Source organism: Engystomops pustulosus, chromosome 8, assembly GCF_040894005.1.
Source record: "Engystomops pustulosus chromosome 8, aEngPut4.maternal, whole genome shotgun sequence".
In the NCBI taxonomy this organism is placed as follows: Eukaryota; Metazoa; Chordata; class Amphibia; order Anura; family Leptodactylidae; genus Engystomops; species Engystomops pustulosus.
Window position 1 is genome coordinate 112,508,748 of NC_092418.1, and position 20,558 is coordinate 112,529,305.

Genomic DNA, 20,558 nt, shown 5'->3' on the forward strand with positions numbered 1-20,558 from the left:
GAATTCGGCGCAAAATGGTAAAATTCGGGAAACTCGACGAAAGTGTGGCCCTTAGTAAATGAGCCCCAATGTCTGAAATATTGCGTCACACTGCAACTTTGTTCCTGAAACTTTGTTTTTGCTACAAGTATTGCCGTACAGAAGACCTAAATGGAAAATTGGGTCCATCTCAAAAGATTTCATCGAGTCTCCACTGAGCATAAAGCAAGTCAGGTGCATCCAAGCGCCCTCATGCAACTTCAACCATCATACTATAACGTTCTCTCTGGCTTTACAAAGTAAACAGATGTATCTAAAGGTGATAGTGATGATCCGATACTCGGCCAAGTGTCTACTTTCCCTAGGGAGGACACTTTACTCCATGACCTTTAAATAAGTGTCACCATCTAGGGACCCACCAAAAAATTGACTGTGTGACCTGTGACCTTCACATCCACCTTACCCTCCAGTGTATTTACATAAGGAATATGGACAAATCCTAAAAGCAGGAAACATCAAAAGCGAAGGCCGCCGCCTGCTGGGAGCGTGAAGAGGGGACAGGACGGTCGCAGCTCTCGCCCTGTGATGTGACAGATGTTAGATAAGTTACTGGGAAGTGAAGCAAGATCTGGATTATCAATGAGGACAACGTTTTCCCATCATTACCGGCTTCCTTGCAGGGGAGACAACGAGGAGACAGCGAGGGGTTAAGATACCACCCAGACACCCAATAGTGGGAAAAGAATCCATAACAGGCAACTATGTGTCACAGTGCAGGGGATAGACACATACTGCCCCCATCAGGTAATACACCTATACTACACACTACAGGGGAAGGGGGCGGATGCCTCAATACAAAGGGTCCACAACCACTATTCTACCTACTAAAGGGACTAATTGTTCCCTGTATAGCAGTATTATTTCTATATAGCGCCATCATATACAAATCATAGGGGACATATACACATAACATAATACATTACAGAGTAGTAACAGTCATATGGGAGGGTCCTCCTTACAGACTATGAGGATGAGGAGGTGACACAAGAGCTTACAGTCTATGAGGATGAGGGGATGACACAAGAGCTTACAGTCTATGAGGATGAGGGTGACACAAGAGCTTACAGTCTATGAGGATGAGGGGTGACACAAGAGCTAACAGTCTATGAGGATGAGGGGAGGACACAAGAGCTTACAGTCTATGAGGATGAGGGGGTGACACAAGAGCTTACAGTCTATGAGGATGAGGGAGGACACAAGAGCTTACAGTCTATTAGGATGAGGGGGTGACACAAGAGCTTACAGTCTATGAGGATGAGGGGGACACAGGAGCTTACAGTCTATGAGGATGAGGGGACACAAGAGCTTACAGTCTATTAGGATGAGGGGGTGACACAAGAGCTTACAGTCTATGAGGATGAGGGGGGACACAAGACCTTACAGTCTATGAGGATGAGGGGGTGACACAAGAGCTTACTGTCTATGAGGATGAGAGGGACACAAGAGCTTACAGTCTATGAGGATGAGGGGATGACACAAGAGCTTACAGTCTATGAGGATGAGGGGGTGATACAAGAGCTTACAGTCTATGAGGATGTGGGGTGACACAAGAGCTTACAGTCTATGAGGATGAGGGGGGACACAAGAGCTTACAGTCTATGAGGATGAGGGGGTGACACAAGAGCTTACTGTCTATGAGGATGAGAGGGACACAAGAGCTTACAGTCTATGAGGATGAGGGGATGACACAAGAGCTTACAGTCTATGAGGATGAGGGGGTGACACAAGAGCTTACAGTCTATGAGGATGTGGGGTGACACAAGAGCTTACAGTCTATGAGGATGAGGGAGTGACACAAGAGCTTACAGTCTATGAGGATGAGGGGGTGACACAAGAGCTTACAGTCTATGAGGATGTGGGGTGACACAAGAGCTTACAGTCTATGAGGATGAGGGGGTGACACAAGAGCTTACTGTCTATGAGGATGAGGGGGTGACACAAGAGCTTACAGTCTATGAGGATGAGGGGAGGACACAAGAGCTTACAGTCTATGAGGATGAGGGGGTGACACAAGAGCTTACTGTCTATGAGGATGAGAGGGACACAAGAGCTTACAGTCTATGAGGATGAGGGGATGACACAAGAGCTTACAGTCTATGAGGATGAGGGGGTGACACAAGAGCTTACAGTCTATGAGGATGTGGGGTGACACAAGAGCTTACAGTCTATGAGGATGAGGGAGTGACACAAGAGCTTACAGTCTATGAGGATGAGGGGGTGACACAAGAGCTTACAGTCTATGAGGATGTGGGGTGACACAAGAGCTTACAGTCTATGAGGATGAGGGGGTGACACAAGAGCTTACATTCTATGAGGATGAGGGGGGACACAAGAGCTTACAGTCTATGAGGATGAGGGGAGGACACAAGAGCTTACAGTCTATGAGGATGAGGGGGACACAAGAGCTTACAGTCTATGAGGATGAGGGGGGACACAAGAGCTTACTGTCTATGAGGATGAGGTGGTGACACAAGAGCTTACAGACTATGAGGATGAGGGTGACACAAGAGCTTACAGTCTATGAGGATGAGGGGGTGACACAAGAGCTTACAGTCTATGAGGATGAGGGGGGTGACACAAGAGCTTACAGTCTATGAGGATGAGGGTGGACACAAGACCTTACAGCCTATGAGGATGAGGGGGTGACACAAGAGCTTACAGTCTATGAGGATGAGGGGGACACAAGAGCTAACAGTCTATGAGGATGAGGGGAGGACACAAGAGCTTACAGTCTATGAGGATGAGGGGGTGACACAAGAGCTTACAGTCTATGAGGATGAGGGAGGACACAAGAGCTTACAGTCTATGAGGATGAGGGGAGGACACAAGAGCTTACAGTCTATGAGGATGAGGGGGACACAAGAGCTAACAGTCTATGAGGATGAGGGGAGGACACAAGAGCTTACAGTCTATGAGGATGAGGGGGTGACACAAGAGCTTACAGTCTATGAGGATGAGGGAGGACACAAGAGCTTACAGTCTATGAGGATGAGGGGGTGACACAAGAGCTTACAGTCTATGAGGATGAGGGAGGACACAAGAGCTTACAGTCTATGAGGATGAGGGATGACACAAGAGCTTACAGTCTATGAGGATGAGGAGGTGACACAAGAGCTTACAGTCTATGAGGATGAGGGGGTGACACAAGAGCTTACAGTCTATGAGGATGAGTGTGTGACACAAGAGCTTACAGTCTGAGGATGAGGGTGACACAAGAGCTTACAGTCTATGAGGATGAGGGGGGACACAAGAGCTTACAGTCTATGAGGATGAGTGTGTGACACAAGAGCTTACAGTCTGAGGATGAGGGTGACACAAGAGCTTACAGTCTATGAGGATGAGGGTGACACAAGAGCTAACAGTCTATGAGGATGAGGGGGGTGACACAAGAGCTTACAGTCTATGAGGATGAGGGGGTGACACAAGAGCTTACAGTCTATTAGGATGAGGGGGGCACAAGAGCTTACAGTCTATGAGGATGAGGGGGTGACACAAGAGCTTACAGTCTATGAGGATGAGGGGGTGACACAAGAACTTACAGACTATTAGGATGAGGGGGGCACAAGAGCTTACAGTCTATGAGGATGAGGGGGGACACAAGACCTTACAGTCTATGAGGATGAGGGGGTGACACAAGAGCTTACAGTCTATGAGGATGAGGAGTGACACAAAAGCTTACAGTCTATGAGGATGAGGGGACACAAGAGCTTACAGTCTATGAGGATGAGGGGGTGACACAAGAGCTTACAGTCTTTGAGGATGAGTGGGTGACACAAGAGCTTACAGTCTATGAGGATGAGGAGTGACACAAAAGCTTACAGTCTATGAGGATGAGGGGACACAAGAGCTTACAGTCTATGAGGATGAGGGGGTGACACAAGAGCTTACAGTCTTTGAGGATGAGTGGGTGACACAAGAGCTTACAGTCTATGAGGATGAGTGGGTGACACAAGAGCTTACAGTCTATGAGGATGAGGAGGGGACACAGGAGCTTACAGTCTATGAGGATGAGGGGGTGACACGAGAGCTTACAGTCCATGAGGATGAGGGGGTGACACAAGAGCTTACAGTCTATGAGGATGAGGGGGGACACAAGAGCTTACAGTGTATGGGGATGAGGGGACACAAGAGCTTACAGTCTATGAGGATGAGGGGGTGACACAAGAGCTTACAGTCTATGAGGATGAGGGGGGACACAAGAGATTACAGTGTATGGGGATGAGGGGACACAAGAGCTTACAGTCTATGAGGATGAGGGGGTGACGCAAGAGCTCACAGTCTATGAGGATGAGGAGGTGACACAAGAGCTTACAGGCTATGAGGATGAGGGGGGGACACAAGAGCTTACAGGCTATGAGGATGAGGGGGTGACACAAGAGCTTGCAGTCTATGAGGATGAGGGGGTGACACAAGAGCTTACAGTCTATGAGGATAAGGGATGACACAAGAGCTTACAGTCTATGAGGATGAAGGGGGACACAAGAGCTTACAGTCTATGAGCATGAGGGGGACACAAGAGCTTACAGTCTATGAGGATGAGGGGGTGACACAAGAGCTTACAGTCTATGAGGATGAGGGGGACACAAGAGCTTACAGTCTATGAGGATGAGGGGGTGACACAAGAGCTTACAGTCTATGATGATGAGGGGGTGACACAAGAGCTTACAGTCTATGAGGATGAGGGGGTGACACAAGAGCTTACAGTCTATGAGGATGAGGGGGTGACACAAGAGCTTACAGTCTATGAGGATGAGGGGGGTGACACAAGAGCTTACAGTCTATGAGGATGAGGGGGTGACACAAGAGCTTACAGTCTATGAGGATGAGGGGTGACACAAGAGCTTACAGTCTATTAGGATGAGGGTGTGACACAAGAGCTTACAGTCTATTAGGATGAGGGGGTGACACAAGAGCTTACAGTCTATGAGGATGAGGGGGGACACAAGACCTTACAGTCTATGAGGATGAGGGGGTGACACAAGAGCTTACTGTCTATGAGGATGAGAGGGACACAAGAGCTTACAGTCTATGAGGATGAGGGGATGACACAAGAGCTTACAGTCTATGAGGATGAGGGGGTGACACAAGAGCTTACAGTCTATGAGGATGAGGGGGTGACACAAGAGCTTACAGTCTATGGGGATGAGGAGGTGACACAAGAGCTTACAGTCTATGAGGATGTGGGGTGACACAAGAGCTTACAGTCTATGAGGATGTGGGGTGACACAAGAGCTTACATTCTATGAGGATGAGGGGGGACACAAGAGCTTACAGTCTATGAGGATGAGGGGAGGACACAAGAGCTTACAGTCTATGAGGATGAGGGGGACACAAGAGCTTACAGTCTATGAGGATGAGGGGGGACACAAGAGCTTACTGTCTATGAGGATGAGGTGGTGACACAAGAGCTTACAGTCTATGAGGATGAGGGGGTGACACAAGAGCTTACAGTCTATGAGGATGAGGGGGGTGACACAAGAGCTTACAGTCTATGAGGATGAGGGGGGACACAAGACCTTACAGTCTATGAGGATGAGGGGGTGACACAAGAGCTTACAGTCTATGAGGATGAGGGGGACACAAGAGCTAACAGTCTATGAGGATGAGGGGAGGACACAAGAGCTTACAGTCTATGAGGATGAGGGGGTGACACAAGAGCTTACAGTCTATGAGGATGAGGGAGGACACAAGAGCTTACAGTCTATGAGGATGAGGGGAGGACACAAGAGCTTACAGTCTATGAGGATGAGGGGGACACAAGAGCTAACAGTCTATGAGGATGAGGGGAGGACACAAGAGCTTACAGTCTATGAGGATGAGGGGGTGACACAAGAGCTTACAGTCTATGAGGATGAGGGAGGACACAAGAGCTTACAGTCTATGAGGATGAGGGGGTGACACAAGAGCTTACAGTCTATGAGGATGAGGGAGGACACAAGAGCTTACAGTCTATGAGGATGAGGGATGACACAAGAGCTTACAGTCTATGAGGATGAGGAGGTGACACAAGAGCTTACAGTCTATGAGGATGAGGGGGTGACACAAGAGCTTACAGTCTATGAGGATGAGTGTGTGACACAAGAGCTTACAGTCTGAGGATGAGGGTGACACAAGAGCTTACAGTCTATGAGGATGAGGGATGACACAAGAGCTTACAGTCTATGAGGATGAGGAGGTGACACAAGAGCTTACAGTCTATGAGGATGAGGGGGTGACACAAGAGCTTACAGTCTATGAGGATGAGTGTGTGACACAAGAGCTTACAGTCTGAGGATGAGGGTGACACAAGAGCTTACAGTCTATGAGGATGAGGGGGGCACAAGAGCTTACAGTCTATGAGGATGAGGGGGTGACACAAGAGCTTACAGTCTATGAGGATGAGGGGGTGACACGAGAACTTACAGACTATTAGGATGAGGGGGGCACAAGAGCTTACAGTCTATGAGGATGAGGGGGGACACAAGACCTTACAGTCTATGAGGATGAGGGGGTGACACAAGAGCTTACAGTCTATGAGGATGAGGAGTGACACAAAAGCTTACAGTCTATGAGGATGAGGGGACACAAGAGCTTACAGTCTATGAGGATGAGGGGGTGGCACAAGAGCTTACAGTCTATGAGGATGAGTGGGTGACACAAGAGCTTACAGTCTATGAGGATGAGTGGGTGACACAAGAGCTTACAGTCTATGAGGATGAGGAGGGGACACAGGAGCTTACAGTCTATGAGGATGAGGGGGTGACACAAGAGCTTACAGTCTATGAGGATGAGGGGGGACACAAGAGCTTACAGTGTATGGGGATGAGGGGACACAAGAGCTTACAGTCTATGAGGATGAGGGGGTGACACAAGAGCTTACAGTCTATGAGGATGAGGGGGGACACAAGAGATTACAGTGTATGGGGATGAGGGGACACAAGAGCTTACAGTCTATGAGGATGAGGGGGTGACGCAAGAGCTTACAGTCTGAGGATGAGGGTGACACAAGAGCTTACAGTCTATGAGGATGAGGGGGGACACAAGAGCTTACAGTCTATGAGGATGAGTGTGTGACACAAGAGCTTACAGTCTGAGGATGAGGGTGACACAAGAGCTTACAGTCTATGAGGATGAGGGTGACACAAAAGCTAACAGTCTATGAGGATGAGGGGGGTGACACAAGAGCTTACAGTCTATGAGGATGAGGGGGTGACACAAGAGCTTACAGTCTATTAGGATGAGGGGGGCACAAGAGCTTACAGTCTATGAGGATGAGGGGGTGACACAAGAGCTTACAGTCTATGAGGATGAGGGGGTGACACAAGAACTTACAGACTATTAGGATGAGGGGGGCACAAGAGCTTACAGTCTATGAGGATGAGGGGGGACACAAGACCTTACAGTCTATGAGGATGAGGGGGTGACACAAGAGCTTACAGTCTATGAGGATGAGGAGTGACACAAAAGCTTACAGTCTATGAGGATGAGGGGACACAAGAGCTTACAGTCTATGAGGATGAGGGGGTGACACAAGAGCTTACAGTCTATGAGGATGAGTGGGTGACACAAGAGCTTACAGTCTATGAGGATGAGTGGGTGACACAAGAGCTTACAGTCTATGAGGATGAGGAGGGGACACAGGAGCTTACAGTCTATGAGGAAGAGGGGGTGACACGAGAGCTTACAGTCCATGAGGATGAGGGGGTGACACAAGAGCTTACAGTCTATGAGGATGAGGGGGGACACAAGAGCTTACAGTGTATGGGGATGAGGGGACACAAGAGCTTACAGTCTATGAGGATGAGGGGGTGACACAAGAGCTTACAGTCTATGAGGATGAGGGGGGACACAAGAGATTACAGTGTATGGGGATGAGGTGACACAAGAGCTTACAGTCTATGAGGATGAGGGGGTGACGCAAGAGCTCACAGTCTATGAGGATGAGGAGGTGACACAAGAGCTTACAGGCTATGAGGATGAGGGGGGGACACAAGAGCTTACAGGCTATGAGGATGAGGGGGTGACACAAGAGCTTGCAGTCTATGAGGATGAGGGGGTGACACAAGAGCTTACAGTCTATGAGGATAAGGGATGACACAAGAGCTTACAGTCTATGAGGATGAGGGGGGACACAAGAGCTTACAGTCTATGAGCATGAGGGGGACACAAGAGCTTACAGTCTATGAGGATGAGGGGGTGACACAAGAGCTTACAGTCTACGAGGATGAGGGGGACACAAGAGCTTACAGTCTATGAGGATGAGGGAGTGACACAAGAGCTTACAGTCTATGAGGATGAGGGGGTGACACAAGAGCTTACAGTCTATGAGGATGAGGGGGTGACACAAGAGCTTACAGTCTATGAGGATGAGGGGCTGACACAAGAGTTTACAGTCTATGATGATGAGGGGGGACACAAGAGCTTACAGTCTATGAGGATGAGAGGGACACAAGAGCTTACAGTCTATGAGGATGAGGGGTGACACAAGAGCTTACAGTCTATGAGGATGAGGGGGTGACACAAGAGCTCACAGTCTATGAGGATGAGGGGGACACAAGAGCTTACAGTCTATGAGGATGAGGGGGTGACACAGGAGCTTACAGTCTATGAGGATGAGGGGGGTGACACAAGAGCTTACAGTCTATGAGGATGAGGGGGTGACACAAGAGCTTACAGTCTATGATGATGAGGGGGTGACACAAGAGCTTACAGTCTATGAGGATGAGGGGGTGACACAAGAGCTTACAGTCTATGATGATGAGGGGTGACACATCATACACATACATATAGTATATACAAACCATATACACACATACATACAGCACTATATACATAAATATGCAGTAGAACATACATTCACAACTAGTATACACACATCACACACATGCAGCATATACACACCCAATAACCCAAATGCAAGGACCCCCTGACACTGCGGGCCCCATAGCAGCTGCTATGGCTGCTACCTCTGTAGTTACGCCCCTGAGTGCAGGGTTATTTGTGCTTCTTATGGCAGTATCACATGTGCACCACACTGCAGAAATGTATGGAAATATGGAAGTATTATGGATGCTTTCTGGGGCAGTAATTTTGAGCACCATAAGGTAGTACTGTTTATGTAAAGCGGCATTATTTGAGCACTGCATGGCGGTATTATGTATTATGCAACTATTTAAGTGAAGTAATATTAGATAGTAAACATTGCAGCACAATGTATGGAAATATTAACAGAATGTGTGAAAGTAAAGATTGTGGATAAAACATATTATAAAATATAAGCGTTTCACACGCCCTGTTACATCAGGGTTATTGCCGACTGCAACAAATAGATAAGAACTTTCTGTTTCTTGAGCCAAATAAGGAGAGAATAAGATGTGTCCGAACATATAAAAAAGGTAGTTTCATACCCTGGCTGAGGGGGGCTGCTAGTTTAATGCATAGGGCAGCACGGTGGCTCAGTGGTTAGATCTAGAGCCTTGCAGCGCTGGGGTCCTGGGTTCAAGTCCCAGGGTCAACATCTGCAAAGAGTTTGTATATTCTCTCCGTGTTTGCGTGGGTTTCTTCCGGGTCCTCCGGTTTCCTCCCACACTCCATAACATACTGGTAGTATGATTAGATTGTGAGCCCCATTGGGGACAGGGACTGATTTGGCAAACTCTGTGCAGCGCTGCGTGATCTGTGTGCGCTATATACATAAAGGAATTATTGTTATAAAATCTGGTAACAGGTTCCCTTTAAAAATGTAGGAGAGTCTTCCATTTGTCATTTACATCAAAAAGTCAGAACCTATCAGAAAGTTCCGTCAGTGATTTGGTGTTCCCCGTCCCCGATAATGTTCGGCTATTCTGAGCTGATATCTTCCATCCAACACAAAACAAATTGTGACTTGTAAATGAGCCCCCCGCTGAGCTGTGCGCCGCCATCCTGACTCTGTGTAGGAAGATTTGACTCTCTTCTCCGTCACAGCAGGATGTTTGGAGTGTCAGCGAGGTGTTAAATCACTATGGAGGTGAACTGGTGCGCTCCGGAAAAAAAAAACCTTTGTCCTCCATAGAAAACCTTTTATTGGTGGGATCTGCAAGTCTATGGGGGGATCACAAAGAGAACTTTTTGTAGGCTCCACTCCAATCCTCGGTGAAAGAGGATTGAGGCTCATTGAGTGGGGATCAGCGAGTCCCCTGGTTAAGGAGCCATAAAATTTTGGCAACACAATTAATGGCAGATAATGGTGCCGCTCTTACAAGGAGCATGGGGGTGGGGGGGGCGCCATAAATTATCTTGGGAAAGTGGTGCAGTTGGAGCGGCTTTTGTTGTGGATGGAGTCGTTCCTGGAAGTTACTCATTCACTGGAGAGCTTGGGAGCAGATTTATTTGTCAATTATCTATGGTCCGTATAAAGGAGGGAAGGTGAAAGCAGCCGTCATTCAGGACTTAATGGGGATCCCCAGAGATCTAAAGGTGGCTGTTTAAATCGGGAAAACTGTAGCCAGTGTTAGGTATTGTCTCTGGATAGATCATGCAGTCATACCTGTATTTTGTTAGTAGCAGCAGGACTGTGAAATATGTATCTATATTCCATGATTGTAGCTTCTTCGAGTGCACTGGGGGTGTGTCCTCACCTGCTGTGCTCTGTGCTCTCTACAGCCAGTGTTAGGTATTGTCCCTGGAGAGATGTATAATCAGACCTCACACTGCTGTGCTCTGTGCTCTCTGCAGCCACTGTTATATATTGTACCTGGAGAGATGTGTAATCAGACCTCACAGTGCTGTGCTCTGTGCTCTCTGCAGCCAGTGTTATGTATTGTCCCTGGAGAGATATGTAATCAGACCTCACACTGCTGTGCTCTGTGCTCTCTGCAGCCAGTGTTATGTATTGTCCCTGGAGAGATGTGTAGTCATATCTCACACTGCTGTGCTCTGTGCTCTCTGCAGCCAGTGTTATGTATTGTCCCTGGAGAGATGTGTAATCAGACCTCACACTGCTGTGCTCTGTGCTCTGTGCAGCCAGTGTTATGTATTGTCCCTGGAGAGATGTGTAATCAGACCTCACACTGCTGTGCTCTGTGCTCTCTGCAGCCAGTGTTATGTATTGTCCCTGGAGAGATGTGTAATCAGACCTCACACTGCTGTGCTCTGTGCTCTCTGCAGCCAGTGTTATGTATTGTCCCTGGAGAGATGTGTAATCAGACCTCACACTGCTGTGCTCTGTGCTCTCTGCAGCCAGTGTTATGTATTGTCCCTGGAGAGATGTGTAATCAGACCTCACACTGCTGTGCTCTGTGCTCTCTGCAGCCAGTGTTATGTATTGTCCCTGGAGAGATGTGTAATCAGACCTCACACTGCTGTGCTCTGTGCACTCTGCAGCCAGTGTTATGTATTGTCCCTGGAGAGATGTGTAATCAGACCTCACACTGCTGTGTTCTGTGCTCTCTGCAGCCAGTGTTATGTATTTTCCCTGGAGAGCTGTGTAATCACACCTCACACTGCTGTGCTCTGTGCTCTCTGCAGCCAGTGTTATGTATTGTGCCTGGAGAGATGTGTAATCAGACCTCACACTGCTGTGTTCTGTGCTCTCTGCAGCCAGTGTTATGTATTTTCCCTGGAGAGATGTGTAATCAGACCTCACACTGCTGTGCTCTGTGCTCTCTGCAGCCAGTGTTATGTATTGTCCCTGGAGAGATGTGTAATCACACCTCACACTGCTGTGCTCTGTGCTCTCTGCAGCCAGTGTTATGTATTGTCCCTGGAGAGATGTGTAATCAGACCTCACACTGCTGTGCTCTGTGCTCTCTGCAGCCAGTGTTATGTATAGTCCCTGGAGAGATGTGTAATCAGACCTCACACTGCTGTGCTCTGTGCTCTCTGCAGCCATTGTTATGTATTGTCCCTGGAGAGATGTGTAATCAGACCTCACACTGCTGTGCTCTGTGCTCTCTGCAGCCAGTGTTAGGTAATGTTCCTAGAGAGATGTGTAATCACACCTCACACTGCTGTGCTCTGTGCTCTCTGCAGCCAGTGTTATGTATTGTCCCTGGAGAGATTCATAATTATACCTGTATTTTGTTAGTAGCAGCAGGGCTGTGATATATGTATTTATATTCCACAGTTATAACTTCTCCAAGTACACCCTAGTGAGAGTGTACTCTTCACTTTCTCCAGCCAATCTTAGGTGTTGTTTCTGTTGTAACTGTGTAATCAAACCTTTGTGTATGCTGTTAGTAGCAGCAGGACTGCAAAATAAAGATTTCTATTCCAGGATTGTATCTTTAATAAGTGGACTGGGGGTGTCCTCACGCAGCTGCACTTTGTTCCCCATCCAGTCAGAAAATCATAGAACCCCTCATAATTATGCAAAGTCACCACCCATCCAGGGCCAAGGAAGCAGCAAGATGTTGACCTTCATCCTCCCTATGTGCGTTCAACTATATTGGCACCTAAAAGATACTCATACATTGTAAAGGTGCAAAGCTGTGACTTTGGAGGCCCAATAAATGTCATACCCTCCCAAATTATTGCGAATCAAGTCAAGTATTACAGTAAATGCAGGCGACCTACCACCGCTATGGCACATAGACCTTTACCATTCGAAGGGCTAAATAGTCAATGTGAAAAAATTGATTCTACCTAAAGGAGTTATTTCCTGGGACTTCTGATAGAATGGAAGGACAAAAATAAAAGTGGGCACTGGGTAAAAAACAAGGACTTATGCCCCTGTTGTAGCCATTGACATTGGCCTCATCCCATCAAGTGCTCCAATGCTAGGCCATCTATGGTGCCTACAAACCCAGTTTCCTAAACCAGTGGTGGCAAAGGTATGGCACAAGTGCCAGAGGCAGCATTCAGAGCCCTTTTCATTGGGCACCCGGGCCATCGCCCCAACACCACAGACAGGACTCAAATAGGAAGAGGGAGAATGTGTAGACAGGGTTGAATTATCTTTGGAGGACCTGCTGCTGGCCCCATGATTCTCTGTGTACAGAGGGACACTGGAAAGAAGTGATGTAAAATTTCCCTCCTTCTTTCTACTATGTTAGTGTCCTCAGGAGGTCAATATGATTTAGGCTACATTCACGCCAAAGTATGGTGGACGTATATATGGCCGGCGTATATATGGCGTATATACGTCCCCCATACACGGCAATGGGCTCACGGCCCCCTAAGGGAGTGGTACGGTGCCGCACCGTTCCGTAGCCCGTAGAAAAATAGGACATGTCCTATCTTTCCCCGTTATACAGTGCCACAGCAATATATCGCTATGGAAAGGGGCGGGGCCGAGCAGCGCTCATACCCTCCTCCTCTCCCCTGCGCCGATGTATGCCCGGCATACTATAGTACGGCGGGCATACATCGTGTGAATATAGCCATAAAGTTGTTGAAGAGCAGGGAGCTGCTTTAGTTACTTTAGTTGCTCTTATTTAGAGTGGCACCTCGTGATAAATAAGGGGCGTTTGCAGTTTGGGCACTCGATCACTAATAGGTTTGCCATCACTATCCTGTTCTTCCTATAATAATTTGGACATATCAAGTCACAAACTGGAAACCCTCCATCCTTCCACCCTATAAACATCTCCTTAATCATCCATCCTACATCTATCAAGCCCTTAAACATCTAATAACTCATTCATCCTCCATCCACTCTGCCAGGAACACCGTCCTATTTCCATCCCGCCGCTGCTATTTCAGTGATATTTTCCGGATATTTCAATATTGGCGAGGAGTTTCCTGCAAACACTTGTGAAGACACGCTAATAACATGTCTGTAATCATCCCCCCTCTGATCTCTCCCAAAAGGACATCCTGGATGACGGAGGGGTCTCTATATTCACGCTGACCCCTGTTCCTATACTCTGTAGGCGGCTTCCTGGTTTTCTAGACCTCCAGAGGATTGAACACAACATGTGGGGGGTTTATTATATTGATGCTGGTAAAACCAGTGACACGCACACTCTGAGACACGCGAATATTGGTCTGCAATGGTCATAAAACAGCAGCATCTGACGTATCTATCCCCCATACTAAAATGTGGGGTATAAATTTGTGGGTCATTGGTATAAACAGATGGGAATTGGCTTTTCTAAATTTCCAAAAAACATATTAGTAAGTTTTTGGAGTTTTTAGAAAAAACTAGAAAATCAAAGCAAATACAGATAATTTGGCCCTAGGTGGGACTTGACCCCCAGATCCCAGAGATCCAGACAATGGCCTAATACTATGCATAAACAAAACCATTGGCACCATATCACCTAAGGGCCCATGTGCATAGTGAAAAGAATAGAATGGACCAAAGTGGCCACCATGGGCTCCATAGAGATATACGGGTCAAATCAGTTTGCACCATCTCTACCATCTACTTATAGTGAGAATCGGCACAAGGCTCTATCTCCATATTCAGAAAATTCAAAAATGTTGTAGTCAGCAGCAGTGGAGGTTGTATAATAAAAAAGACTCTATATTCATCTCTCTTCTACTCTCAGTCCCAGCACCACAGCTCCGGCCCCTCTCTCTGTTACACAAGGACTTCAGTGGAGAGATGTTGATGGCACAGGACTATTACAGCCCATTACTGACCTCAGCTGAACGTTACCGGCCAAGCGCCATTGATGTGCCGTCACTGCTGCATCCTCTACTAATGAAGACCAGTAGTGGCCGGAGCCGTGGTGCGGGAATGGAGGGAAGAAAAGAAGGTAGAAGTTAGTCTTGTGGCTCATCACAACTTCCAAAACATGGAACAATTTCTTGAACAGATAAGGTTGAACTTTTGCTTTTAAGGTATTCATCAAAGTGACATCACAAGGACATGAAAGCGTCTAAGTGACTTCATCAGTCATGTAAGCCAATACGCAAACTTTTGGTCTAAATATAAAGGGGCGTATTTATTATATGCAGTCGCTTGTATGAAAAGTCGGATGAAAAGTCGCCAGCTGCAGCGAGTGGACGGGTACTCCCCCATTTACTTACCCGGTCCTATCGCCTTCCCTGAAAGTGCATTGTCCGACCGGACTGCACATGTGCGGTGATTCTCTAAGATCATGAACCTTATATCCTGCATGTGTCGCTTCCCCGCTCAGGTCCCCGGAGTTCACCTTCTTCTTCCTGGTGCATGTAAGTGCATTGTCCGTGTATAATGCGCTGTGCGGGGAGTCACTAAGATCCTGCACCCGATATCCTGCATGTGTTGCTTCCCCGCTCAGGTCCCCGGAGTTCACCTTCTTCTTCCTGGTGCATGTAAGTGCATTGTCCGTGTATAATGCGCTGTGCGGGGAGTCACTAAGATCCTGCGCCTGATATCCTGCATGTGTCGCTTCCCCGCTCATGTCCCCGGAGTTCACCTTCTTCTTCCTGGTGCATGTAAGTGCATTGTCCGTGTATAATGCGCTGTGCGGGGAGTCACTAAGATCCTGCGCCTGATATCCTGCATGTGTCGCTTCCCCGCTCATGTCCCCGGAGTTCACCTTCTTCTTCCTGGTGCATGTAAGTGCATTGTCCGGGTATAATGCGCTGTGCGGGGAGTCACTAAGATCCTGAGCCCGATATCCTGCATGTGTCGCTTCCCCGCTCAGGTCCGAGGAGTTCACCTTCTTCTTCCTGGTGCATGTAAGTGCATTGTCCGGGTATAATGTGGTGTGCGGGGAGTCACTAAGATCGTGCACCCGATATCCTGCATGTGTCTCTTCCCCACTCAGGTCCCTGGAGTTCACCTTCTTCTTCCTGGTGCATGTAAGTGCATTGTCCGTGTATAATGTGGTGTGCGGGGAGTCACTAAGATTGTGCACCCGATATCCTGCATGTGTCACTTCCCCGCTCAGGTCCCCGGAGTTCACCTTCTTCTTCCTGGTGCATGTAAGTGCATTGTCCGTGTATAATGTGGTGTGCGGGGAGTCACTAAGATTGTGCACCCGATATCCTGCATGTGTCCCTTCCCCGCTCAGGTCCCCGGAGTTCACCTTCTTCTTCCTGGTGCATGTAAGTGCATTGTCCGTGTATAATGCGCTGTGCGGGGAGTCACTAAGATCCTGCACCCGATATCCTGCATGTGTCTCTTCCCCACTCAGGTCCCTGGAGTTCACCTTCTTCCCGGTGCATGTAAGTGCATTGTCTTGCGACACAATTTGAAAATTAAATCCTGCAGTCAGTCCTAATCAGACGGTTCATCTGACGGCACCGACCGCCCCCTCCCCCGGTTTGTGTCACATGAAAGCAGCGCAGCTGCACCAAAATCCGATCGCGTGCTACACAATGCCCGGTAGCAAATACCGAAAACGTCAGACACGAAGGTGCAGACCCTTCGTAAATGAGCCCCAGTGTGTCCAATCCATATCCGTTTTTTTGTTGCTTGACATGTTGGAGTTTTTGTATCCTTAGTTATTGATGTGTTTTTGGATAGCAAAGAAATGTCACAGAATGCAAAATTAAATCCATATTTCATTATACTGGCATCTCAATATGGCAAACAAATCCCACACGTCGCTGTATTTGCATAAATTCATTGTGTGCAAATATCACACAGAACCTTCTGATACATCAGCGGAGACTCCAACCATTACTATGTATCTGAGAGCGATGTATTATTCATGATGATGTCACTGATTCCTGCAGCCGTGTCTGGAAGTAACTCATCTGGCATCGGCTCCTATATTCCCTTTACTTATATACTAATGTAACAGTAACAGAATACATCCATCTAGGAACAAAATCTTATAGTTTCACAAATTCACAGAATAAACATATATTAGAGGTTGAGTCACTGTGTACATACATGACATTACTTATCCCGTACTGATCCTGAGTTACATCCTGTAAATCTTTTATTTTATATATAAAAATGAAAAACATTATAACAATAAACATAAATCAAGCCATAACTTCTGGCAAAACAAAACAATAATAATAATAACAAAACAATAATACAAACTAAAAGAGACTTACAAAAATCTCCTGGCCCAGCCACACACACACCACACAATCAGCATTATAAAACAAAACCTTCACCCAATCCCACCACCTAATTTTTTTTTTTTTTTTTTAATATATAATTTTTTATAATAATTTTTTTTTTTTTTTCATAAATAACTAAAGAATACACAGCAAAAAAAAAGACAAACAGGAAATAAAAACATTAAATATAACTAACTAAATCCCACGCCCATCACCCTCCCACCCAGACACTGGTCTAACGTCCAAAGTTCGCGCTATATAGTCCAGACCAGTGCCCAGGATCATACTGTCCAAATCCCGTCCACCCCCCTCCCAACCTAACACCCTAACACCAACACCCCAAAAACCAACCAAGCTATATACACATTAACTATAACTACATAAATACACACTGTACACAAAATACAAACACATTAAACATATCAACATATAACAAACCAACCACATAAAGCCCAGGTTCGGCGCCTGCAAGCCCCTACATCTCTATAACCTCAGATACAAAACAAAAATCTACAGTGTCAGCTTCAGCCCAACACCAGGAGAGGAGATGACAGACTAAGGGACACTAAAGGAGAACCCCCTCCAAAGGAGATAGGCCCTCCCCGTGCCCAGCCTCTCATACTCCAGAGAGCGCACCTTCACCAGGTCACCCAGAATGTTCCTAACCACCTCATCCACCGGGAGGATTTTACGCTGCGTCGACACTAAACACCGTGCGTTCCACGTGTGGTACCTGACCACTAGACTAACTAGGAATAACGTGCATCGGTCCCGGCCACCCAGGCCTCTGAATGCTCCATAGGCCCACTCCGCATAGGAGAGACCGGCCAACCCGGGCCAATGGATGGAAGCGCCCACCCGGTTGTACACCTCTGTGTTAAAGGGGCACTGAAGCAGGAAGTGGTCCATGCTCTCCAGCAGGCCACCGCACTCCTCCCGGGGACAACCCCTTTCCTCAGAGCTCCTACACTTCAGATTGTCCCTCACACACAGCTTTCCATGGAAGCAGCGCCAAGTCAAGTCCCAAAACTTCAAGGGGATCCTGATGGAATTCAAAAGACCTAAACCCACCCCAAGATCCCGACTTGGGCAATCCCTGAGGGCCAGAGGCTTCTGGAAATGGGTCAACAGAACCCTTTTGTCAAGGAGTTTCCTCGACATGGTCCTGATCTCCCACATTCCCAGACCCCACCGGCGAATCAGCTTCAGAACCGGGGTAGCGTAAGCCGGAAGATGCCCATGTGGTGTACGGAGATCCTTCACTCGCCCTCCTGTCTCCCATTCCTGGAAGAAAGGCCGAAACCATCCCCTGCAGGAGTATACCCACGGAGGAGCCCTCTCTTTCCAGAGGTTTGCTACATTGATCTTAAGAAAGGTATTCACTAGGAACACCACAGGGTTGACCATACACAACCCTCCTTGTCTCCTCGTGCGGTAAGTAACCTCCCTCTTGATTAGGTTCAGCCTATTCCCCCATAACAGCTGGAAGAACAGACTGTACACCCGAGTCCAGAGGGGTTCTGGCAACATGCACACACTGCCCAGATATATCAGCAATGGGAGCAGGTAAGTTTTAATCAAGTTCACCCTTTCCCTGAGGGTCAAAGACCAACCCTTCCACTGGTCCACCCTCTGAGCGGCGATCTTAAGCCTGCCATCCCAGTTTTGCATGGGGTAATCCCCCTGGCCAAATTCGATGCCGAGAACTTTGGCAGAGTCTTGGGGCCCTGGAAGAGTGTCCGGGAGATCAAAGCCTGGATCCCCCTCTCCCAGCCAGAGACTCTCACACTTATCCCGGTTGATCTTGGACCCAGAAGCCTCTGAGTAGCGGTCAACCTCTGACATCACCCATTGCGCCTCCCCTCTCGAGGACACAAAAACGGTGACATCATCAGCGTACGCTACCACCCTTAGAGTGGCTTCCGGTGCCGCCTGGTCCATCCCGACTCCCACCAACGGCCCACGATCAACCCTCCTAAGGAATGGGTCAATCGCGAACACGTATAAAAGTGGGCTCAGAGGACAACCCTGGCGAACACCAGACCCAACCTCAAAAGAGCGGCCAATCCAACCGTTCACAAGCGGGAAACTCTCTGCCCCTGTGTACAAAACCTTTAGCCAATTGACAAACTCCCCCGGCAGGCCATACCTCAGAAGGACAGACCAGAGGTACTCGTGGTTAACCCGATCAAACGCTTTTGCCTGATCCAAGGACAGCAAGTACCCCTTCCAGTTACCAGCCCTGCCCTGCTCCACTGCCTCCCGAACACAAAGCACAGCACTAAATGTACTGCGGCCTGGAACAGAGCAGTGCTGGGTCCCCGAAAGGAGCCGGGGCGCAAACTGCACCAGCCGATTAAACAGCACCTTTGCCAAAACCTTTCTGTCCGTATTGAGAAGCGCTATGGGACGCCAGTTCTCAATACGAGATCGGTCCTTACCCTTTGACAGAATGATCAGGGCAGACCTCCTCATTGACTTCGGCAGAGCGCCCGAGGAAAGACACTCATTGAATACCTCAGTCAAGAGGGGAACCAAGGCGTCCTTAAAGGTTTTATAAAACTCAGATGTTAAGCCATCCGGACCTGGCGATTTCTTGAGGGCGAGCCCTTCAATCGCCAGGCTGACTTCCTCTTCCCTGATCATCTCTGTCAAAACATCAAGAGAGGGGTCTACTCCTGGCTCAGGGACAGTTTCAGCCAGGAAAGCCGACATCACATCCCGATCTAGATCCTTCCTGCCCAAGAGGTGCGAGTAGAAGGATCTGACGACCTCCAGAATCCCTGATCTGGACCTTTTCAGGGATCCCGTACTGTCAACCAGTCCTGTGACAACTTTACCATTCACTGACATCTTGCAGTTTCTGTAAGGGTCGGGCGAGCGGTATTTCCCGTAATCCCTCTCAAAAACCAAAGATGCGTGTCTATCGTACTGACACCTCTTCAGCAAGGATTTCACTCTGGAGATGTCCTCACGACTACCTCCAGTCGAGACGAGATGCTCGAGTTTCCTCCTCAGGCCCTGATACAGGCGGTACCTGTCCAGGCTCCTGAGGCTCGAGAGCTGGCGGAAGAATCTCGCCACCCTTTTCTTGAGCATCTCCCACCACTCTGACTTACTGCTACAAAGGCCCAGCAATGGTACCTGGCTCTGAAGAAAGTCCTCAAAGGATTGTCTTATCTCTGCTTCTTCCAGGAGAGACGAATTGAGCTTCCAGTAGCCTCTTCCCATCCGGGGGGTCTCTGTAACATTCAGAGAAAACAAAATTAAACAGTGGTCGGAGAACTCCACCTCAACAACGGACACTGCTGAAGAAATGGCTTCCTCCTTTAAATAAAACCTGTCTATTCTAGACCTGCAGCTACCCCTATAATAGGTGAACCCCGCGTGGCTTGGGGTGTGCCGGATGTGGACATCCACCAGGCGAGCCTCACTGGCTATGCTATTAAGAGCGACGCTATCATAAGTCAGCTTGTCTCTGGAACCTCCCCTATCCTGGGACCTCGTGACAGCATTGAAGTCCCCTCCAAAGACCACCTGCCGACTTGTAAAAAGGTAGGGCTTGATCCTCATAAAGAGACACTTCCTGTCCCACTTGGACTGGG